This window comes from Parasteatoda tepidariorum, chromosome 5, assembly GCF_982258835.1.
Source record: "Parasteatoda tepidariorum strain Cologne lab strain chromosome 5, Ptep-v5.0, whole genome shotgun sequence".
NCBI classification, from domain to species: domain Eukaryota; kingdom Metazoa; phylum Arthropoda; class Arachnida; order Araneae; family Theridiidae; genus Parasteatoda; species Parasteatoda tepidariorum.
The window spans coordinates 102,949,138-102,975,854 of record NC_141759.1 but is presented as its reverse complement, the minus strand read 5'-3'; positions in this window follow the sequence as shown (position 1 = coordinate 102,975,854).

Below are 26,717 nucleotides of genomic sequence, written 5' to 3'. Positions count from 1 at the left end.
CCCACGCCCACTCGCTCCATGCGTAAATCACTAGCACATGGTCTCAGCCGTTGGACCACGTTTATACGAGGATCGCGCTAAAACATAGCTTCAAGTACCCTCTCCCGGTTGGATAAACAGAAGACTTAAGGGGCCATTGCGGCCCCCCTATTTGGGTTATAAAATTTTGCTTTGGTAGAGGGGTCCATCACATAGAGGCCTATATTCGGTCCGGGTTTGAAAATTATAACTTAATTTTAAAGGGAAGTAGGTTGGCTTGAAATTTGATCATTTTTCCCGCCATTTTATTTTATTTTATTTTTTATTCCATTATGCTTTCTTTCACAAAGAGACTCCCTTGATTTTATACTTAGAACAACATATTGCACCTGTTAAACTATGATGAAAGTATTGTAAAAGGAGTTTTAAAAAATAATATAATAAAAATAAACTAATTTTCCGGGATTTTACCAGTTTTTAAGCATTATTTGAAATCTCCCGAATAAAATTTTTTTTTCCTCATTGGATCCTTTAATGTATCGAAAAATACATTAAATAAATAATATAATGAAAATTAAACAAAATAAGAAAAAAATAAAAAAAATTAAAAAATGGCCGCAGCTGGGGTTTGAACCCACGCCCACTCGCTCCATGCGTAAATCCCTAGCACATGGTCTTAGCCGTTGGACCACGTTTATACGAGGATCGCGCTAAAATATAGCTTCAAGTACCCTCTCCCGGTTGGATAAACAGAAGACTTAAGGGGCCATTGCGGCCCCCCTATTTGGGTTATAAAATTTTGCTTTGGTAGAGGGGTCCGTCACATAGAGGCCTATATTCGGTCCGGGTTTGAAAATTATAACTTAATATTAAAGGGAAGTAGGTTGGCTTGAAATTTGATCATTTTTCCCGCCATTTTATTTTATTTTATTTTTTATTCCATTATGCTTTCTTTCACAAAGAGACACCCTTGATTTTATACTTAGAACAACATATTGCACCTGTTAAACTATCATGAAAGTATTGTAAAAGGAGTTTTAAAAAATAATATAATAAAAAATAACTAATTTTCCGGGATTTTACTAGTTTTTAAGCATTATTTGAAATCTCCCAAATAAAAATTTTTTTTTCCTCATTGGATCCTTTAATGTATCGAAAAATACATTAAATAAATAATATAATGTAAATTAAACAAAATAAGAAAAAAATAAAAAAAATTAAAAATTGGCCACAGCTGGGATTTGAACCCACGCCCACTCGCTCCATGCGTAAATCACTAGCCCCTGGTCTTAGCCGTTGGACCACGTTTATACGAGGATCGCGCTAAAATATAGCTTCAAGTACCCTCTCCCAAACAGAAGACTTAAGGGGCCATTGTGGCCCCCCTATTTGGGTTATAAAATTTTGCTTTGGTAGAGGGGTCCGTCACATAGAGGCCTATATTCGGTCCGGGTTTGAAAATTATAACTTAATATTAAAGGGAAGTAGGTTGGCTTGAAATTTGATCATTTTTCCCGCCATTCTATTTTATTTTATTTTTTATTCCATTATGCTTTCTTTCACAAAGAGACACCCTTGATTTTATACTTAGAACAACATATTGCACCTGTTAAACTATCATGAAAGTATTGTAAAAGGAGTTTTAAAAAATAATATAATAAAAATAAACTAATTTTCCGGGATTTTACTAGTTTTTAAGCATTATTTGAAATTTCCCAAATAAAAAATTTTTTTTCCTCATTGGATCCTTTAATGTATCGAAAAATACATTAAATAAATAATATAATGTAAATTAAACAAAATAAGAAAAAAATAAAAAAAATAAAAAATTGGCCACAGCTGGGGTTTGAACCCTCGCCCACTCGCTCCATGCGTAAATCACTAGCACCTGGTCTTAGCCGTTGGACCACGTTTATACGAGGATCGAGCTAAAATATAGCTTCAAGTACCCTCTCCCGGTTGGATAAACAGAAGACTTAAGGGGCCATTGCGGCCCCCCTATTTGGGTTATAAAATTTTGCTTTGGTAGAGGGGTCCGTCACATAGAGGCCTATATTCGGTCCGGGTTTGAAAATTATAACTTAATATTAAAGGGAAGTAGGTTGGCTTGAAATTTGATCATTTTTCCCGCCATTTTATTTTATTTTATTTTTTATTCCATTATGCTTTCTTTCACAAAGAGACACCCTTGATTTTATACATAGAACAACATATTGCTCCTGTTAAACTATCATGAAAGTATTGTAAAAGGAGTTTTAAAAAATAATATAATAAAAATTAACTAATTTTCCGGGATTTTACCAGTTTTTAAGCATTATTTGAAATCTCCCAAATAAAAATTTTTTTCCTCATTGGATCCTTTAATGTATCGAAAAATACATTAAATAAATAATATAATGTAAATTAAACAAAATAAGAAAAAAATAAAAAAATTAAAAATTGGCCACAGCTGGGGTTTGAACCCACGCCCACTCGCTCCATGCGTAAATCACTAGCACCTGGTCTTAGCCGTTGGACCACGTTTATACGAGGATCGCGCTAAAATATAGCTTCAAGTACCCTCTCCCGGTTGGATAAACAAAAGACTTAAGGGGCCATTGAGGGCCTCCTATTTGGGTTATAAAATTTTGCTTTGGCAGAGGGATCCGGCATATAGAGGCCTATATTCGGTCCGGGTTTGAAAATTATAACTTAATAGTAAAGGGAAGTAGGTTGGCTTGAAATTTGATCATTTTTCCCGTCATTTTATTTTATTTTATTTTTTATTCCATTATGCTTTCTTTCACAAAGAGAAACCCTTGATTTTATACTAAGAACAACATATTGCACCTGTTAAACTATCATGAAAGTATTGTAAAAGGAGTTTTAAAAAATAATATAATAAAAATAAACTAATTTTCCGGGATTTTACCAGTTTTTAAGCATTATTTGAAATCTCCCAAATAAAATTTTTTTTCCTCATTGGATCCTTTAATGTATCGAAAAATACATTAAATAAATAATATAATGTAAATTAAACAAAATAAGAAAAAAATTAAAAAAATTAAAAATTGGCCACAGCTGGGGTTTGAACCCACGCCCACTCGCTCCATGCGTAAATCACTAGCACATGGTCTTAGCCGTTGGACCACGTTTATACGAGGATCGCGCTAAAATATAGCTTCAAGTACCCTCTCCCGGTTGGATAAACAGAAGACTTAAGGGGCCATTGCGGCCCCCCTATTTGGGTTATAAAATTTTGCTTTGGTAGAGGGGTCCGTCACATAGAGGCCTATATTCGGTCCGGGTTTGAAAATTATAACTTAATATTAAAGGGAAGTAGGTTGGCTTGAAATTTGATCATTTTTCCCGCCATTTTATTTTATTTTATTTTTTATTCCATTATGCTTTCTTTCACAAAGAGACACCCTTGATTTTATACATAGAACAACATATTGCTCCTGTTAAACTATCATGAAAGTATTGTAAAAGGAGTTTTAAAAAATAATATAATAAAAATAAACTAATTTTCCGGGATTTTACCAGTTTTTAAGCATTATTTGAAATCTCCCAAATAAAAATTTTTTTCCTCATTGGATCCTTTAATGTATCGAAAAATACATTAAATAAATAATATAATGTAAATTAAACAAAATAAGAAAAAAATAAAAAAATTAAAAATTGGCCACAGCTGGGGTTTGAACCCACGCCCACTCGCTCCATGCGTAAATCACTAGCACCTGGTCTTAGCCGTTGGACCACGTTTATACGAGGATCGCGCTAAAATATAGCTTCAAGTACCCTCTCCCGGTTGGATAAACAAAAGACTTAAGGGGCCATTGAGGGCCTCCTATTTGGGTTATAAAATTTTGCTTTGGCAGAGGGATCCGGCATATAGAGGCCTATATTCGGTCCGGGTTTGAAAATTATAACTTAATAGTAAAGGGAAGTAGGTTGGCTTGAAATTTGATCATTTTTCCCGTCATTTTATTTTATTTTATTTTTTATTCCATTATGCTTTCTTTCACAAAGAGACACCCTTGATTTTATACTTAGAACAACATATTGCACCTGTTAAACTATCATGAAAGTATTGTAAAAGGAGTTTTAAAAAATAATATAATAAAAATAAACTAATTTTCCGGGATTTTACCAGTTTTTAAGCATTATTTGAAATCTCCCAAATAAAATTTTTTTTCCTCATTGGATCCTTTAATGTATCGAAAAATACATTAAATAAATAATATAATGTAAATTAAACAAAATAAGAAAAAAATAAAAAAAATTAAAAATTGGCCACAGCTGAGGTTTGAACCCACGCCCACTCGCTCCATGCGTAAATCACTAGCACCTGGTCTTAGCCGTTGGACCACGTTTATACGAGGATCGCGCTAAAATATAGCTTCAAGTACCCTCTCCCGGTTGGATAAACAAAAGACTTAAGGGGCCATTGAGGGCCTCCTATTTGGGTTATAAAATTTTGCTTTGGCAGAGGGATCCGGCATATAGAGGCCTATATTCGGTCCGGGTTTGAAAATTATAACTTAATAGTAAAGGGAAGTAGGTTGGCTTGAAATTTGATCATTTTTCCCGCCATTTTATTTTATTTTATTTTTTATTCCATTATGCTTTCTTTCACAAAGAGAAACCCTTGATTTTATACTTAGAACAACATATTGCACCTGTTAAACTATCATGAAAGTATTGTAAAAGGAGTTTTAAAAAATAATATAATAAAAATAAACTAATTTTCCGGGATTTTACCAGTTTTTAAGCATTATTTGAAATCTCCCAAATAAAATTTTTTTTCCTCATTGGATCCTTTAATGTATCGAAAAATACATTAAATAAATAATATAATGTAAATTAAACAAAATAAGAAAAAAATAAAAAAAATTAAAAATTGGCCACAGCTGGGGTTTGAACCCACGCCCACTCGCTCCATGCGTAAATCACTTGCACATGGTCTCAGCCGTTGGACCACGTTTATACGAAGATCGCGCTAAAACATAGCTTCAAGTACCCTCTCCCGGTTGGATAAACCGAAGACTTAAGGGGCCATTGCGGCCCCCCTATTTGGGTTATAAAATTTTGCTTTGGTAGAGGGGTCCGTCACATAGAGGCCTATATTCGGTCCGGGTTTGAAAATTATAACTTAATATTAAAGGGAAGTAGGTTGGCTTGAAATTTGATCATTTTTCCCGCCATTTTATTTTATTTTAATTTTTATTCCATTATGCTTTCTTTCACAAAGAGACTCCCTTGATTTTATACTTAGAACAACATATTGCACCTGTTAAACTATCATGAAAGTATTGTAAAAGGAGTTTTAAAAAATAATATAATAAAAATAAACTAATTTTCCGGGATTTTACCAGTTTTTAAGCATTATTTGAAATCTCCCGAATAAAATTTTTTTTTCCTCATAGGATCCTTTAATGTATCGAAAAATACATTAAATAAATAATATGATGTAAAATAAACAAAATAAGAAAAAAATATAAAAAATTCAAAATTGGCCACAGCTGGGGTTTGAACCCACGCCCACTCGCTCCATGCGTCAATCACTAACACATGGTCTTAGCCGTTGGACCACGTTTATACGAGGATCGCGCTAAAACATAGCTTCAAGTACCCTCTCCCGGTTGGATAAACAGAAGACTTAAGGGGCCATTGCGGCCCCCCTATTTGGGTTATAAAATTTTGCTTTGGTAGAGGGGTCCGTCACATAGAGGCCTATATTCGGTCCGGGTTTGAAAATTATAACTTAATATTAAAGGGAAGTAGGTTGGCTTGAAATTTGATCATTTTTCCCGCCATTTTATTTTATTTTATTTTTTATTCCATTATGCTTTCTTTCACAAAGAGACTCCCTTGATTTTATACTTAGAACAACATATTGCCCCTGTTAAACTATCATGAAAGTATTGTAAAAGGAGTTTTAAAAAATAATATAATAAAAATAAACTAATTTTCCGGGATTTTACCAGTTTTTAAGCATTATTTGAAATCTCCCGAATAAAATTTTTTTTTCCTCATTGGATCCTTTAATGTATCGAAAAATACATTAAATAAATAATATAATGAAAATTAAACAAAATAAGAAAAAAATAAAAAAAATTAAAAATTGGCCGCAGCTGGGGTTTGAATCCACGCCCACTCGCTCCATGCGTAAATCACTAGCACATGGTCTTAGCCGTTGGACCACGTTTATGCGAGGATCGCGTTAAAACATAGCTTCAAGTACCCTCTCCCGGTTGGATAAACAGAAGACTTAAGGGGCCATTGCGGCCCCCCTATTTGGGTTATAAAATTTTGCTTTGGTAGAGGGGTCCGTCACATAGAGGCCTATATTCGGTCCGGGTTTGAAAATTATAACTTAATATTAAAGGGAAGAAGGTTGGCTTGAAATTTGATCATTTTTGCCGCCATTTCATTTTATTTTATTTTTTATTCCATTATGCTTTCTTTCACAAAGAGACACCCTTGATTTTATACTTAGAACAACATATTGCACCTGTTAAACTATCATGAAAGTATTGTAAAAGGAGTTTTAAAAAATAATATAATAAAAATAAACTAATTTTCCGGGATTTTACCAGTTTTTAAGCATTATTTGAAATCTCCCAAATAAAATTTTTTTTTCCTCATTGGATCCTTTAATGTATCGAAAAATACATTAAATAAATAATATAATGTAAATTAAACAAAATAAGAAAAAAATAAAAAAAATTAAAAATTGACCACAGCTGGGGTTTGAACCCACGCCCACTCGCTCCATGCGTAAATCACTAGCACATTGTCTCAGCCGTTGGACCACGTTTATACGAGGATCGAGCTAAAATATAGCTTTAAGTACCCTCTCCCGGTTGGATAAACAGAAGACTTAAGGGGCCATTGCGGCCCCCCTATTTGGGTTATAAAATTTTGCTTTGGTAGAGGGGTCCGTCACATAGAGGCCTATATTCGGTCCGGGTTTGAAAATTATAACTTAATATTAAAGGGAAGTAGGTTGGCTTGAAATTTGATCATTTTTCCCGCCATTTTATTTTATTTTATTTTTTATTCCATTATGCTTTCTTTCACAAAGAGACACCCTTGATTTTATACATAGAACAACATATTGCACCTGTTAAACTATCATGAAAGTATTGTAAAAGGAGTTTTAAAAAATAATATAATAAAAATAAACTAATTTTCCGGGATTTTACCAGTTTTTAAGCATTATTTGAAATCTCCCGAATAAAATTTTTTTTTCTTCATTGGATCTTTTAATGTAACGAAAAATACATTAAATAAATAATATAATGTAATATAAACAAAATAAGAAAAAAATAAAAAAAATTAAAAATTGGCCACAGCTGGGGTTTGAACCCACGCCCACTCGCTCCATGCGTAAATCACTAGCACATGGTCTCAGCCGTTGGACCACGTTTATACGAGGATCGAGCTAAAATATAGCTTCAAGTACCCTCTCCCGGTTGGATAAACAGAAGACTTAAGGGGTCATTGCGGCCCCCCTATTTGGGTTATAAAATTTTGCTTTGGTAGAGGGGTCCGTCACATAGAGGCCTATATTCGGTCCGGGTTTGAAAATTATAACTTAATATTAAAGGGAAGTAGGTTGGCTTGAAATTTGATCATTTTTCCCGCCATTTTATTTTATTTTATTTTTTATTCCATTATGCTTTCTTTCACAAAGAGACTCCCTTGATTTTATACTTAGAACAACATATTGCACCTGTTAAACTATCATGAAAGTATTGTAAAAGGAGTTTTAAAAAATGATATAATAAAAATAAACTAATTTTCCGGGATTTTACCAGTTTTTAAGCATTATTTGAAATCTCCCGAATAAAATTTTTTTTTCCTCATTGGATCCTTTAATGTAACGAAAAATACATTAAATAAATAATATAATGTAAATTAAACAAAATAAGAAAAAAATAAAAAAAATTAAAAATTGGCCACAGCTGGGGTTTGAACCCACGCCCACTCGCTCCATGCGTAAATCACTTGCACATGGTCTCAGCCGTTGGACCACGTTTATACGAGGATCGCGCTAAAACATAGCTTCAAGTACCCTCTCCCGGTTGGATAAACAGAAGACTTAAGGGGCCATTGCGGCCCCCCTATTTGGGTTATAAAATTTTGCTTTGGTAGAGGGGTCCGTCATATAGAGGCCTATATTCGGTCCGGGTTTGAAAATTATAACTTAATATTAAAGGGAAGTAGGTTGGCTTGAAATTTGATCATTTTTCCCGCCATTTTATTTTATTTTAATTTTTATTCCATTATGCTTTCTTTCACAAAGAGACTCCCTTGATTTTATACTTAGAACAACATATTGCACCTGTTAAACTATCATGAAAGTATTGTAAAAGGAGTTTTAAAAAATAATATAATAAAAATAAACTAATTTTCCGGGATTTTACCAGTTTTTAAGCATTATTTGAAATCTCCCGAATAAAATTTTTTTTTCCTCATTGGATCCTTTAATGTAACGAAAAATGCATTAAATAAATAATATAATGTAAATTAAACAAAATAAGAAAAAAATAAAAAAAATTAAAAATTGGCCACAGCTGGGGTTTGAACCCACGCCCACTCGCTCCATGCGTAAATCACTAGCACATGGTCTCAGCCGTTGGACCACGTTTATACGAGGATTGAGCTAAAATATAGCTTCAAGTACCCTCTCCCGGTTGGATAAACAGAAGACTTAAGGGGCCATTGCGGCCCCCCTATTTGGGTTATAAAATTTTGCTTTGGTAGAGGGGTCCGGCACATAGAAGCCTATATTCGGTCCGGGTTTGAAAATTATAACTTAATATTAAAGGGAAGTAGGTTGGCTTGAAATTTGATCATTTTTCCCGCCATTTTATTTTATTTTATTTTTTATTCCATTACGCTTTCTTTCACAAAGAGACACCCTTGATTTTATACATAGAACAACATATTGCACCTGTTAAACTATCATGAAAGTATTGCAAAAGGAGTTTTAAAAAATAATATAATAAAAATAAACTAATTTTCCGGGATTTTACCAGTTTTTAAGCATTATTTGAAATCTCCCGAATAAAATTTTTTTTTCCTCATAGGATCCTTTAATGTATCGAAAAATACATTAAATAAATAATATGATGTAAAACAAACAAAATAAGAAAAAAATATAAAAAATTCAAAATTGGCCACAGCTGGGGTTTGAACCCACGCCCACTCGCTCCATGCGCCAATCACTAACACATGGTCTTAGCCGTTGGACCACGTTTATACGAGGATCGCGCTAAAACATAGCTTCAAGTACCCTCTCCCGGTTGGATAAACAGAAGACTTAAGGGGCCATTGCGGCCCCCCTATTTGGGTTATAAAATTTTGCTTTGGTAGAGGGGTCCGTCACAAAGAGGCCTATATTCGGTCCGGGTTTGAAAATTATAACTTAATATTAAAGGGAAGTAGGTTGGCTTGAAATTTGATCATTTTTCCCGCCATTTTATTTTATTTTATTTTTTATTCCATTATGCTTTCTTTCACAAAGAGACACCCTTGATTTTATACATAGAACAACATATTGCACCTGTTAAACTATCATGAAAGTATTGTAAAAGGAGTTTTAAAAAATAATATAATAAAAATAAACTAATTTTCCGGGATTTTACCAGTTTTTAAGCATTATTTGAAATCTCCCGAATAAAATTTTTTTTTCTTCATTGGATCTTTTAATGTAACGAAAAATACATTAAATAAATAATATAATGTAATATAAACAAAATAAGAAAAAAATAAAAAAAATTAAAAATTGGCCACAGCTGGGGTTTGAACCCACGCCCACTCGCTCCATGCGTAAATCACTAGCACATGGTCTCAGCCGTTGGACCACGTTTATACGAGGATCGAGCTAAAATATAGCTTCAAGTACCCTCTCCCGGTTGGATAAACAGAAGACTTAAGGGGTCATTGCGGCCCCCCTATTTGGGTTATAAAATTTTGCGTTGGTAGAGGGGTCCGTCACATAGAGGCCTATATTCGGTCCGGGTTTGAAATTTATAACTTAATATTAAAGGGAAGTAGGTTGGCTTGAAATTTGATCATTTTTCCCGCCATTTTATTTTATTTTATTTTTTATTCCATTATGCTTTCTTTCACAAAGAGACTCCCTTGATTTTATACTTAGAACAACATATTGCACCTGTTAAACAATCATGAAAGTATTGTAAAAGGAGTTTTAAAAAATGATATAATAAAAATAAACTAATTTTCCGGGATTTTACCAGTTTTTAAGCATTATTTGAAATCTCCCGAATAAAATTTTTTTTTCCTCATTGGATCCTTTAATGTATCGAAAAATACATTAAATAAATAATATGATGTAAAATAAACAAAATAAGAAAAAAATATAAAAAATTCAAAATTGGCCACAGCTGGGGTTTGAACCCACGCCCACTCGCTCCCTGCGTCAATCACTAACACATGGTCTTAGCCGTTGGACCACGTTTATACGAGGATCGCGCTAAAACATAGCTTCAAGTACCCTCTCCCGGTTGGATAAACAGAAGACTTAAGGGGCCATTGCGGCCCCCCTATTTGGGTTATAAAATTTTGCTTTGGTAGAGGGGTCCGTCACATAGAGGCCTATATTCGGTCCGGGTTTGAAAATTATAACTTAATATTAAAGGGAAGTAGGTTGGCTTGAAATTTGATCATTTTTCCCGCCATTTTATTTTATTTTATTTTTTATTCCATTATGCTTTCTTTTACAAAGAGACTCCCTTGATTTTATACTTAGAACAACATATTGCACCTGTTAAACTATCATGAAAGTATTGTAAAAGGAGTTTTAAAAAATGATATAATAAAAATAAACTAATTTTCCGGGATTTTACCAGTTTTTAAGCATTATTTGAAATCTCCCGAATAAAATTTTTTTTTTCCTCATTGGATCCTTTAATGTAACGAAAAATACATTAAATAAATAATATAATGTAAATTAAACAAAATAAGAAAAAAATAAAAAAAATTAAAAATTGGCCACAGCTGGGGTTTGAACCCACGCCCACTCGCTCCATGCGTAAATCACTTGCACATGGTCTCAGCCGTTGGACCACGTTTATACGAGGATCGCGCTAAAACATAGCTTCAAGTACCCTCTCCCGGTTGGATAAACAGAAGACTTAAGGGGCCATTGCGGCCCCCCTATTTGGGTTATAAAATTTTGCTTTGGTAGAGGGGTCCGTCACATAGAGGCCTATATTCGGTCCGGGTTTGAAAATTATAACTTAATATTAAAGGGAAGTAGGTTGGTTTGAAATTTGATCATTTTTCCCGCCATTTTATTTTATTTTAATTTTTATTCCATTATGCTTTCTTTCACAAAGAGACTCCCTTGATTTTATACTTAGAACAACATATTGCACCTGTTAAACTATCATGAAAGTATTGTAAAAGGAGTTTTAAAAAGTAATATAATAAAAATAAACTAATTTTCCGGGATTTTACCAGTTTTTAAGCATTATTTGAAATCTCCCGAATAAAATTTTTTTTTCCTCATAGGATCCTTTAATGTATCGAAAAATACATTAAATAAATAATATGATGTAAAATAAACAAAATAAGAAAAAAATATAAAAAATTCAAAATTGGCCGCAGCTGGGGTTTGAACCCACGCCCACTCGCTCCATGCGTCAATCACTAACACATGGTCTTAGCCGTTGGACCACGTTTATACGAGGATCGCGCTAAAACATAGCTTCAAGTACCCTCTCCCGGTTGGATAAACAGAAGACTTAAGGGGCCATTGCGGCCCCCCTATTTGGGTTATAAAATTTTGCTTTGGTAGAGGGGTCCGTCACATAGAGGCCTATATTCGGTCCGGGTTTGAAAATTATAACTTAATATTAAAGGGAAGTAGGTTGGCTTGAAATTTGATCATTTTTCCCGCCATTTTATTTTATTTTATTTTTTATTCCATTACGCTTTCTTTCACAAAGAGACTCCCTTGATTTTATACTTAGAACAACATATTGCACCTGTTAAACTATCATGAAAGTATTGTAAAAGGAGTTTTAAAAAATAATATAATAAAAATAAACTAATTTTCCGGGATTTTACCAGTTTTTAAGCATTATTTGAAATCTCCCGAATAAAATTTTTTTTTCCTCATTGGATCCTTTAATGTAACGAAAAATACATTAAATAAATAATATAATGTAAATTAAACAAAATAAGAAAAAAATAAAAAAAATTAAAAATTTGCCACAGCTGGGGTTTGAACCCACGCCCACTCGCTCCATGCGTAAATCACTAGCACATGGTCTCAGCCGTTGGACCACGTTTATACGAGGATCGCGCTAAAACATAGCTTCAAGTACCCTCTCCCGGTTGGATAAACAAAAGACTTAAGGGGCCATTGAGGGCCTCCTATTTGGGTTATAAAATTTTGCTTTGGCAGAGGGATCCGGCATATAGAGGCCTATATTCGGTCCGGGTTTGAAAATTATAACTTAATAGTAAAGGGAAGTAGGTTGGCTTGAAATTTGATCATTTTTCCCGTCATTTTATTTTATTTTATTTTTTATTCCATTATGCTTTCTTTCACAAAGAGAAACCCTTGATTTTATACTAAGAACAACATATTGCACCTGTTAAACTATCATGAAAGTATTGTAAAAGGAGTTTTAAAAAATAATATAATAAAAATAAACTAATTTTCCGGGATTTTACCAGTTTTTAAGCATTATTTGAAATCTCCCAAATAAAATTTTTTTTCCTCATTGGATCCTTTAATGTATCGAAAAATACATTAAATAAATAATATAATGTAAATTAAACAAAATAAGAAAAAAATTAAAAAAATTAAAAATTGGCCACAGCTGGGGTTTGAACCCACGCCCACTCGCTCCATGCGTAAATCACTAGCACATGGTCTTAGCCGTTGGACCACGTTTATACGAGGATCGCGCTAAAATATAGCTTCAAGTACCCTCTCCCGGTTGGATAAACAGAAGACTTAAGGGGCCATTGCGGCCCCCCTATTTGGGTTATAAAATTTTGCTTTGGTAGAGGGGTCCGTCACATAGAGGCCTATATTCGGTCCGGGTTTGAAAATTATAACTTAATATTAAAGGGAAGTAGGTTGGCTTGAAATTTGATCATTTTTCCCGCCATTTTATTTTATTTTATTTTTTATTCCATTATGCTTTCTTTCACAAAGAGACACCCTTGATTTTATACATAGAACAACATATTGCTCCTGTTAAACTATCATGAAAGTATTGTAAAAGGAGTTTTAAAAAATAATATAATAAAAATAAACTAATTTTCCGGGATTTTACCAGTTTTTAAGCATTATTTGAAATCTCCCAAATAAAAATTTTTTTCCTCATTGGATCCTTTAATGTATCGAAAAATACATTAAATAAATAATATAATGTAAATTAAACAAAATAAGAAAAAAATAAAAAAATTAAAAATTGGCCACAGCTGGGGTTTGAACCCACGCCCACTCGCTCCATGCGTAAATCACTAGCACCTGGTCTTAGCCGTTGGACCACGTTTATACGAGGATCGCGCTAAAATATAGCTTCAAGTACCCTCTCCCGGTTGGATAAACAAAAGACTTAAGGGGCCATTGAGGGCCTCCTATTTGGGTTATAAAATTTTGCTTTGGCAGAGGGATCCGGCATATAGAGGCCTATATTCGGTCCGGGTTTGAAAATTATAACTTAATAGTAAAGGGAAGTAGGTTGGCTTGAAATTTGATCATTTTTCCCGTCATTTTATTTTATTTTATTTTTTATTCCATTATGCTTTCTTTCACAAAGAGAAACCCTTGATTTTATACTAAGAACAACATATTGCACCTGTTAAACTATCATGAAAGTATTGTAAAAGGAGTTTTAAAAAATAATATAATAAAAATAAACTAATTTTCCGGGATTTTACCAGTTTTTAAGCATTATTTGAAATCTCCCAAATAAAATTTTTTTTCCTCATTGGATCCTTTAATGTATCGAAAAATACATTAAATAAATAATATAATGTAAATTAAACAAAATAAGAAAAAAATTAAAAAAATTAAAAATTGGCCACAGCTGGGGTTTGAACCCACGCCCACTCGCTCCATGCGTAAATCACTAGCACATGGTCTTAGCCGTTGGACCACGTTTATACGAGGATCGCGCTAAAATATAGCTTCAAGTACCCTCTCCCGGTTGGATAAACAGAAGACTTAAGGGGCCATTGCGGCCCCCCTATTTGGGTTATAAAATTTTGCTTTGGTAGAGGGGTCCGTCACATAGAGGCCTATATTCGGTCCGGGTTTGAAAATTATAACTTAATATTAAATGGAAGTAGGTTGGCTTGAAATTTGATCATTTTTCCCGCTATGTTATTTTATTTTATTTTTTATTCCATTATGTTTTGTTTCACAAAGAGACACCCTTGATTTTATACTTAGAACAACATATTGCACCTGTTAAACTATCATGAAAGTATTGTAAAAGGAGTTTTAAAAAATAATATAATAAAAATAAACTAATTTTCCGGGATTTTACCAGTTTTTAAGCATTATTTGAAATCTCCCAAATAAAATTTTTTTTTCCTCATTGGATCCTTTAATGTATCGAAAAATACATTAAATAAATAATATAATGTAAATTAAACAAAATAAGAAAAAAATAAAAAAAATTAAAAATTGGCCACAGCTGGGGTTTGAACCCACGCCCACTCGCTCCATGCGTAAATCACTAGCACATGGTCTTAGCCGTTGGACCACGTTTATACGAGGATCGCGCTAAAATATAGCTTAAAGTACCCTCTCCCGGTTGGATAAACAGAAGACTTAAGGGGCCATTGCGGCCCCCCTATTTGGGTTATAAAATTTTGCTTTGGTAGAGGGGTCCGTCACATAGAGGCCTATATTCGGTCCGGGTTTGAAAATTATAACTTAATATTAAAGGGAAGTAGGTTGGCTTGAAATTTGATCATTTTTCCCGCCATTTTATTTTATTTTATTTTTTATTCCATTATGCTTTCTTTCACAAAGAGACACCCTTGATTTTATACTTAGAACAACATATTGCACCTGTTAAACTATCATGAAAGTATTGTAAAAGGAGTTTTAAAAAATAATATAATAAAAATAAACTAATTTTCCGGGATTTTACCAGTTTTTAAGCATTATTTGAAATCTCCCAAATAAAAATTCTTTTTTCCTCGTTGGATCCTTTAATGTATCGAAAAATACATTAAATAAATAATATAACGTAAATTAAACAAAATAAGAAAAAAATAAAAGAAATTAAAAATTGGCCACAGCTGGGGTTTGAACCCACGCCCACTCGCTCCATGCTTAAATCACTAGCACATGGTCTTAGCCGTTGGACCACGTTTATACGAGGATCGCGCTAAAATATAGCTTCAAGTACCCTCTCCCGGTTGGATAAACAGAAGACTTAAGGGGCCATTGCGGCCCCCCTATTTGGGTTATAAAATTTTGCTTTGGTAGAGGGGTCCGTCACATAGAGGCCTATATTCGGTCCGGGTTTGAAAATTATAACTTAATATTAAAGGGAAGTAGGTTGGCTTGAAATTTGATTATTTTTCTCGCCATTTTATTTTATTTTATTTTTTATTCCATTATGCTTTCTTTCACAAAGAGACATCCTTGATTTTATACTTAGAACAACATATTGCACCTGTTAAACTATCATGAAAGTATTGTAAAAGGAGTTTTAAAAAATAATATAATAAAAATAAGCTAATTTTCCGGGATTTTACCAGTTTTTAAGCATTATTTGAAATCTCCCAAATAAAATTTTTTTTTTCCTCATTGGATCCTTTAATGTATCGAAAAATACATTAAATAAATAATATAATGTAAATTAGACAAAATAAGAAAAAAATAAAAAAAATTAAAAATTGGCCACAGCTGGGGTTTGAACCCACGCCCACTCGCTCCATGCGTAAATCACTAGCACATGGTCTTAGCCGTTGGACCACGTTTATACGAGGATCGCGCTAAAATATAGCTTCAAGTACCCTCTCCCGGTTGGAAAAACAGAAGACTTAAGGGGCCATTGCGGCCCCCCTATTTGGGTTATAAAATTTTGCTTTGGTAGAGGGGTCCGTCACATAGAGGCCTATATTCGTTCCGGGTTTAAAAATTATAACTTAATATTAAAGGGAAGTAGGTTGGCTTGAAATTTGATCATTTTTCCCGCCATTTTATTTTATTTTATTTTTTATTCCATTATGCTTTCTTTCACAAAGAGACACCCTTGATTTTATACTTAGAACAACATATTGCACCTGTTAAACTATCATGAAAGTATTGTAAAAGGAGTTTTAAAAAATAATATAATAAAAATAAACTAATTTTCCGGGATTTTACCAGTTTTTAAGCATTATTTGAAATCTCCCAAATAAAATTTTTTTTCCTCATTGGATCCTTTAATGTATCGAAAAATACATTAAATAAATAATATAATGTAAATTAAACAAAATAAGAAAAAAATAAAAAAAATAAAAAATTGGCCACAGCTGAGGTTTGAACCCACGCCCACTCGCTCCATGCGTAAATCACTAGCACCTGGTCTTAGCCGTTGGACCACGTTTATACGAGGATCGCGCTAAAATATAGCTTCAAGTACCCTCTCCCGGTTGGATAAACAAAAGACTTAAGGGGCCATTGAGGGCCTCCTATTTGGGTTATAAAATTTTGCTTTGGCAGAGGGATCCGGCATATAGAGGCCTATATTCGGTCCGGGTTTGAAAATTATAACTTAATAGTAAAGGGAAGTAGGTTGGCTTGAAATTTGATCATTTTTCCCGCCATTTTATTTTATTTTATTTTTTATTCCATTATGCTTTCTTTCACAAAGAGAAACCCTTGATTTTATACTTAGAACAACATATTGCACCTGTTAAACTATCATGAAAGTATTGTAAAAGGAGTTTTAAAAAATAATATAATAAAAATAAACTAATTTTCCGGGATTTTACCAGTTTTTAAGCATTATTTGAAATCTCCCAAATAAAATTTTTTTTCCTCATTGGATCCTTTAATGTATCGAAAAATACATTAAATAAATAATATAATGTAAATTAAACAAAATAAGAAAAAAATTAAAAAAATTAAAAATTGGCCACAGCTGGGGTTTGAACCCACGCCCACTCGCTCCATGCGTAAATCACTAGCACATGGTTTTAGCCGTTGGACCACGTTAATACGAGGATCGCGCTAAAATATAGCTTCAAGTACCCTCTCCCGGTTGGATAAACAGAAGACTTAAGGGGCCATTGCGGCCCCCCTATTTGGGTTATAAAATTTTGCTTTGGTAGAAGGGTCCGTCACATAGAGGCCTATATTCGGTCCGGGTTTGAAAATTATAACTTAATATTAAATGGAAGTAGGTTGGCTTGAAATTTGATCATTTTTCCCGCCATTTTATTTTATTTTATTTTTTATTCCATTACGCTTTCTTTCACAAAGAGACACCCTTGATTTTATACTTAAAACAACATATTGCACCTGTCAAACTATCATGAAAGTATTGTAAAAGGAGTTTTATAAAATAATATAATAAAAATAAACTAATTTTCCGGGATTTTACCAGTTTTTAAGCATTATTTGAAATCTCCCGAATAAAATTTTTTTTTCCTCATTGGATCCTTTAATGTATCGAAAAATACATTAAATAAATAATATGATGTAAAATAAACAAAATAAGAAAAAAATATAAAAAATTCAAAATTGGCCACAGCTGGGGTTTGAACCCACGCCCACTCGCTCCCTGCGTCAATCACTAACACATGGTCTTAGCCGTTGGACCACGTTTATACGAGGATCGCGCTAAAACATAGCTTCAAGTACCCTCTCCCGGTTGGATAAACAGAAGACTTAAGGGGCCATTGCGGCCCCCCTATTTGGGTTATAAAATTTTGCTTTGGTAGAGGGGTCCGTCACATAGAGGCCTATATTCGGTACGGGTTTGAAAATTATAACTTAATATTAAAGGGAAGTAGGTTGGCTTGAAATTTGATCATTTTTCCCGCCATTTTATTTTATTTTATTTTTTATTCCATTATGCTTTCTTTCACAAAGAGACTCCCTTGATTTTATACTTAGAACAACATATTGCACCTGTTAAACTATCATGAAAGTATTGTAAAAGGAGTTTTAAAAAATGATATAATAAAAATAAACTAATTTTCCGGGATTTTACCAGTTTTTAAGCATTATTTGAAATCTCCCGAATAAAATTTTTTTTTCCTCATTGGATCCTTTAATGTAACGAAAAATACATTAAATAAATAATATAATGTAAATTAAACAAAATAAGAAAAAAATAAAAAAAATTAAAAATTGGCCACAGCTGGGGTTTGAACCCACGCCCACTCGCTCCATGCGTAAATCACTTGCACATGGTCTCAGCCGTTGGACCACGTTTATACGAGGATCGCGCTAAAACATAGCTTCAAGTACCCTCTCCCGGTTGGATAAACAGAAGACTTAAGGGGCCATTGCGGCCCCCCTATTTGGGTTATAAAATTTTGCTTTGGTAGAGGGGTCCGTCACATAGAAGCCTATATTCGGTCCGGGTTTGAAAATTATAACTTAATATTAAAGGGAAGTAGGTTGGCTTGAAATTTGATCATTTTTCCCGCCATTTTATTTTATTTTAATTTTTATTCCATTATGCTTTCTTTCACAAAGAGACTCCCTTGATTTTATACTTAGAACAACATATTGCACCTGTTAAACTATCATGAAAGTATTGTAAAAGGAGTTTTAAAAAATAATATAATAAAAATAAACTAATTTTCCGGGATTTTACCAGTTTTTAAGCATTATTTGAAATCTCCCGAATAAAATTTTTTTTTCCTCATAGGATCCTTTAATGTATCGAAAAATACATTAAATAAATAATATGATGTAAAATAAACAAAATAAGAAAAAAATATAAAAAATTCAAAATTGGCCACAGCTGGGGTTTGAACCCACGCCCACTCGCTCCATGCGTCAATCACTAACACATGGTCTTAGCCGTTGGACCACGTTTATACGAGGATCGCGCTAAAACATAGCTTCAAGTACCCTCTCCCGGTTGGATAAACAGAAGACTTAAGGGGCCATTGCGGCCCCCCTATTTGGGTTATAAAATTTTGCTTTGGTAGAGGGGTCCGTCACATAGAGGCCTATATTCGGTCCGGGTTTGAAAATTATAACTTAATATTAAAGGGAAGTAGGTTGGCTTGAAATTTGATCATTTTTCCCGCCATTTTATTTTATTTTATTTTTTATTCCATTATGCTTTCTTTCACAAAGAGACTCCCTTGATTTTATACTTAGAACAACATATTGCCCCTGTTAAACTATCATGAAAGTATTGTAAAAGGAGTTTTAAAAAATAATATAATAAAAATAAACTAATTTTCCGGGATTTTACCAGTTTTTAAGCATTATTTGAAATCTCCCGAATAAAATTTTTTTTTCCTCATTGGATCCTTTAATGTAACGAAAAATACATTAAATAAATAATATAATGTAAATTAAACAAAATAAGAAAAAAATAAAAAAAATTAAAAATTGGCCACAGCTGGGGTTTGAACCCACGTCCACTCGCTCCATGCGTAAATCACTAGCACATGGTCTCAGCCGTTGGACCACGTTTATACGAGGATCGCGCTAAAACATAGCTTCAAGTACCCTCTCCCGGTTGGATAAACAGAAGACTTAAGGGGCCATTGCGGCCCCCCTATTTGGGTTATAAAATTTTGCTTTGGTAGAGGGGTCCATCACATAGAGGCCTATATTTGGTCCGGGTTTGAAAATTATAACTTAATATTAAAGGGAAGTAGGTTGGCTTGAAATTTGATCATTTTTCCCGCCATTTTATTTTATTTTATTTTTTATTCCATTATGCTTTCTTTCACAAAGAGACTCCCTTGATTTTATACTTAGAACAACATATTGCACCTGTTAAACTATGATGAAAGTATTGTAAAAGGAGTTTTAAAAAATAATATAATAAAAATAAACTAATTTTCCGGGATTTTACCAGTTTTTAAGCATTATTTGAAATCTCCCGAATAAAATTTTTTTTTCCTCATTGGATCCTTTAATGTAACGAAAAATACATTAAATAAATAATATAATGTAAATTAAACAAAATAAGAAAAAAATTAAAAAAATTAAAAATTGGCCACAGCTGGGGTTTGAACCCACGCCCACTCGCTCCATGCGTAAATCACTAGCACATGGTTTTAGCCGTTGGACCACGTTTATACGAGGATCGCGCTAAAATATAGCTTCAAGTACCCTCTCCCGGTTGGATAAACAGAAGACTTAAGGGGCCATTGCGGCCCCCCTATTTGGGTTATAAAATTTTGCTTTGGTAGAAGGGTCCGTCACATAGAGGCCTATATTCGGTCCGGGTTTGAAAATTATAACTTAATATTAAATGGAAGTAGGTTGGCTTGAAATTTGATCATTTTTCCCGCCATTTTATTTTATTTTATTTTTTATTCCATTACGCTTTCTTTCACAAAGAGACACCCTTGATTTTATACTTAAAACAACATATTGCACCTGTCAAACTATCATGAAAGTATTGTAAAAGGAGTTTTATAAAATAATATAATAAAAATAAACTAATTTTCCGGGATTTTACCAGTTTTTAAGCATTATTTGAAATCTCCCGAATAAAATTTTTTTTTCCTCATTGGATCCTTTAATGTATCGAAAAATACATTAAATAAATAATATGATGTAAAATAAACAAAATAAGAAAAAAATATAAAAAATTCAAAATTGGCCACAGCTGGGGTTTGAACCCACGCCCACTCGCTCCCTGCGTCAATCACTAACACATGGTCTTAGCCGTTGGACCACGTTTATACGAGGATCGCGCTAAAACATAGCTTCAAGTACCCTCTCCCGGTTGGATAAACAGAAGACTTAAGGGGCCATTGCGGCCCCCCTATTTGGGTTATAAAATTTTGCTTTGGTAGAGGGGTCCGTCACATAGAGGCCTATATTCGGTCCGGGTTTGAAAATTATAACTTAATATTAAAGGGAAGTAGGTTGGCTTGAAATTTGATCATTTTTCCCGCCATTTTATTTTATTTTATTTTTTATTCCATTATGCTTTCTTTCACAAAGAGACTCCCTTGATTTTATACTTAGAACAACATATTGCACCTGTTAAACTATCATGAAAGTATTGTAAAAGGAGTTTTAAAAAATGATATAATAAAAATAAACTAATTTTCCGGGATTTTACCAGTTTTTAAGCATTATTTGAAATCTCCCGAATAAATTTTTTTTTTTCCTCATTGGATCCTTTAATGTAACGAAAAATACATTAAATAAATAATATAATGTAAATTAAACAAAATAAGAAAAAAATAAAAAAAATTAAAAATTGGCCACAGCTGGGGTTTGAACCCACGCCCACTCGCTCCATGCGTAAATCACTTGCACATGGTCTCAGCCGTTGGACCACGTTTATACGAAGATCGCGCTAAAACATAGCTTCAAGTACCCTCTCCCGGTTGGATAAACCGAAGACTTAAGGGGCCATTGCCGCCCCCCTATTTGGGTTATAAAATTTTGCTTTGGTAGAGGGGTCCGTCACATAGAGGCCTATATTCGGTTCGGGTTTGAAAATTATAACTTAATATTAAAGGGAAGTAGGTTGGCTTGAAATTTGATCATTTTTCCCGCCATTTTATTTTATTTTAATTTTTATTCCATTATGCTTTCTTTCACAAAGAGACTCCCTTGATTTTATACTTAGAACAACATATTGCACCTGTTAAACTATCATGAAAGTATTGTAAAAGGAGTTTTAAAAAATAATATAATAAAAATAAACTAATTTTCCGGGATTTTACCAGTTTTTAAGCATTATTTGAAATCTCCCGAATAAAATTTTTTTTTCCTCATAGGATCCTTTAATGTATCGAAAAATACATTAAATAAATAATATGATGTAAAATAAACAAAATAAGAAAAAAATATAAAAAATTCAAAATTGGCCACAGCTGGGATTTGAACCCACGCCCACTCGCTCCATGCGTCAATCACTAACACATGGTCTTAGCCGTTGGACCACGTTTATACGAGGATCGCGCTAAAACATAGCTTCAAGTACCCTCTCCCGGTTGGATAAACAGAAGACTTAAGGGGCCATTGCGGCCCCCCTATTTGGGTTATAAAATTTTGCTTTGGTAGAGGGGTCCGTCACATAGAGGCCTATATTCGGTCCGGGTTTGAAAATTATAACTTAATATTAAAGGGAAGTAGGTTGGCTTGAAATTTGATCATTTTTCCCGCCATTTTATTTTATTTTATTTTTTATTCCATTATGCTTTCTTTCACAAAGAGACTCCCTTGATTTTATACTTAGAACAACATATTGCCCCTGTTAAACTATCATGAAAGTATTGTAAAAGGAGTTTTAAAAAATAATATAATAAAAATAAACTAATTTTCCGGGATTTTACCAGTTTTTAAGCATTATTTGAAATCTCCCGAATAAAATTTTTTTTTCCTCATTGGATCCTTTAATGTATCGAAAAATACATTAAATAAATAATATAATGAAAATTAAACAAAATAAGAAAAAAATAAAAAAAATTAAAAATTGGCCGCAGCTGGGGTTTGAATCCACGCCCACTCGCTCCATGCGTAAATCACTAGCACATGGTCTTAGCCGTTGGACCACGTTTATGCGAGGATCGCGTTAAAACATAGCTTCAAGTACCCTCTCCCGGTTGGATAAACAGAAGACTTAAGGGGCCATTGCGGCCCCCCTATTTGGGTTATAAAATTTTGCTTTGGTAGAGGGGTCCGTCACATAGAGGCCTATATTCGGTCCGGGTTTGAAAATTATAACTTAATATTAAAGGGAAGAAGGTTGGCTTGAAATTTGATCATTTTTGCCGCCATTTCATTTTATTTTATTTTTTATTCCATTATGCTTTCTTTCACAAAGAGACACCCTTGATTTTATACTTAGAACAACATATTGCACCTGTTAAACTATCATGAAAGTATTGTAAAAGGAGTTTTAAAAAATAATATAATAAAAATAAACTAATTTTCCGGGATTTTACCAGTTTTTAAGCATTATTTGAAATCTCCCAAATAAAATTTTTTTTTCCTCATTGGATCCTTTAATGTATCGAAAAATACATTAAATAAATAATATAATGTAAATTAAACAAAATAAGAAAAAAATAAAAAAAATTAAAAATTGGCCACAGCTGGGGTTTGAACCCACGCCCACTCGCTCCATGCGTAAATCACTAGCACATTGTCTCAGCCGTTGGACCACGTTTATACGAGGATCGAGCTAAAATATAGCTTTAAGTACCCTCTCCCGGTTGGATAAACAGAAGACTTAAGGGGCCATTGCGGCCCCCCTATTTGGGTTATAAAATTTTGCTTTGGTAGAGGGGTCCGTCACATAGAGGCCTATATTCGGTCCGGGTTTGAAAATTATAACTTAATATTAAAGGGAAGTAGGTTGGCTTGAAATTTGATCATTTTTCCCGCCATTTTATTTTATTTTATTTTTTATTCCATTATGCTTTCTTTCACAAAGAGACACCCTTGATTTTATACATAGAACAACATATTGCACCTGTTAAACTATCATGAAAGTATTGTAAAAGGAGTTTTAAAAAATAATATAATAAAAATAAACTAATTTTCCGGGATTTTACCAGTTTTTAAGCATTATTTGAAATCTCCCGAATAAAATTTTTTTTTCTTCATTGGATCTTTTAATGTAACGAAAAATACATTAAATAAATAATATAATGTAATATAAACAAAATAAGAAAAAAATAAAAAAAATTAAAAATTGGCCACAGCTGGGGTTTGAACCCACGCCCACTCGCTCCATGCGTAAATCACTAGCACATGGTCTCAGCCGTTGGACCACGTTTATACGAGGATCGAGCTAAAATATAGCTTCAAGTACCCTCTCCCGGTTGGATAAACAGAAGACTTAAGGGGTCATTGCGGCCCCCCTATTTGGGTTATAAAATTTTGCTTTGGTAGAGGGGTCCGTCACAAAGAGGCCTATATTCGGTCCGGGTTTGAAAATTATAACTTAATATTAAAGGGAAGTAGGTTGGCTTGAAATTTGATCATTTTTCCCGCCATTTTATTTTATTTTATTTTTTATTCCATTATGCTTTCTTTCACAAAGAGACTCCCTTGATTTTATACTTAGAACAACATATTGCACCTGTTAAACTATCATGAAAGTATTGTAAAAGGAGTTTTAAAAAATGATATAATAAAAATAAACTAATTTTCCGGGATTTTACCAGTTTTTAAGCATTATTTGAAATCTCCCGAATAAAATTTTTTTTTCCTCATTGGATCCTTTAATGTAACGAAAAATACATTAAATAAATAATATAATGTAAATTAAACAAAATAAGAAAAAAATAAAAAAAATTAAAAATTGGCCACAGCTGGGGTTTGAACCCACGCCCACTCGCTCCATGCGTAAATCACTTGCACATGGTCTCAGCCGTTGGACCACGTTTATACGAGGATCGCGCTAAAACATAGCTTCAAGTACCCTCTCCCGGTTGGATAAACAGAAGACTTAAGGGGCCATTGCGGCCCCCCTATTTGGGTTATAAAATTTTGCTTTGGTAGAGGGGTCCGTCATATAGAGGCCTATATTCGGTCCGGGTTTGAAAATTATAACTTAATATTAAAGGGAAGTAGGTTGGCTTGAAATTTGATCATTTTTCCCGCCATTTTATTTTATTTTAATTTTTATTCCATTATGCTTTCTTTCACAAAGAGACTCCCTTGATTTTATACTTAGAACAACATATTGCACCTGTTAAACTATCATGAAAGTATTGTAAAAGGAGTTTTAAAAAATAATATAATAAAAATAAACTAATTTTCCGGGATTTTACCAGTTTTTAAGCATTATTTGAAATCTCCCGAATAAAATTTTTTTTTCCTCATTGGATCCTTTAATGTAACGAAAAATGCATTAAATAAATAATATAATGTAAATTAAACAAAATAAGAAAAAAATAAAAAAAATTAAAAATTGGCCACAGCTGGGGTTTGAACCCACGCCCACTCGCTCCATGCGTAAATCACTAGCACATGGTCTCAGCCGTTGGACCACGTTTATACGAGGATTGAGCTAAAATATAGCTTCAAGTACCCTCTCCCGGTTGGATAAACAGAAGACTTAAGGGGCCATTGCGGCCCCCCTATTTGGGTTATAAAATTTTGCTTTGGTAGAGGGGTCCGGCACATAGAAGCCTATATTCGGTCCGGGTTTGAAAATTATAACTTAATATTAAAGGGAAGTAGGTTGGCTTGAAATTTGATCATTTTTCCCGCCATTTTATTTTATTTTATTTTTTATTCCATTACGCTTTCTTTCACAAAGAGACACCCTTGATTTTATACATAGAACAACATATTGCACCTGTTAAACTATCATGAAAGTATTGCAAAAGGAGTTTTAAAAAATAATATAATAAAAATAAACTAATTTTCCGGGATTTTACCAGTTTTTAAGCATTATTTGAAATCTCCCGAATAAAATTTTTTTTTCCTCATAGGATCCTTTAATGTATCGAAAAATACATTAAATAAATAATATGATGTAAAACAAACAAAATAAGAAAAAAATATAAAAAATTCAAAATTGGCCACAGCTGGGGTTTGAACCCACGCCCACTCGCTCCATGCGTCAATCACTAACACATGGTCTTAGCCGTTGGACCACGTTTATACGAGGATCGCGCTAAAACATAGCTTCAAGTACCCTCTCCCGGTTGGATAAACAGAAGACTTAAGGGGCCATTGCGGCCCCCCTATTTGGGTTATAAAATTTTGCTTTGGTAGAGGGGTCCGTCACAAAGAGGCCTATATTCGGTCCGGGTTTGAAAATTATAACTTAATATTAAAGGGAAGTAGGTTGGCTTGAAATTTGATCATTTTTCCCGCCATTTTATTTTATTTTATTTTTTATTCCATTATGCTTTCTTTCACAAAGAGACACCCTTGATTTTATACATAGAACAACATATTGCACCTGTTAAACTATCATGAAAGTATTGTAAAAGGAGTTTTAAAAAATAATATAATAAAAATAAACTAATTTTCCGGGATTTTACCAGTTTTTAAGCATTATTTGAAATCTCCCGAATAAAATTTTTTTTTCTTCATTGGATCTTTTAATGTAACGAAAAATACATTAAATAAATAATATAATGTAATATAAACAAAATAAGAAAAAAATAAAAAAAATTAAAAATTGGCCACAGCTGGGGTTTGAACCCACGCCCACTCGCTCCATGCGTAAATCACTAGCACATGGTCTCAGCCGTTGGACCACGTTTATACGAGGATCGAGCTAAAATATAGCTTCAAGTACCCTCTCCCGGTTGGATAAACAGAAGACTTAAGGGGTCATTGCGGCCCCCCTATTTGGGTTATAAAATTTTGCGTTGGTAGAGGGGTCCGTCACATAGAGGCCTATATTCGGTCCGGGTTTGAAATTTATAACTTAATATTAAAGGGAAGTAGGTTGGCTTGAAATTTGATCATTTTTCCCGCCATTTTATTTTATTTTATTTTTTATTCCATTATGCTTTCTTTCACAAAGAGACTCCCTTGATTTTATACTTAGAACAACATATTGCACCTGTTAAACTATCATGAAAGTATTGTAAAAGGAGTTTTAAAAAATGAT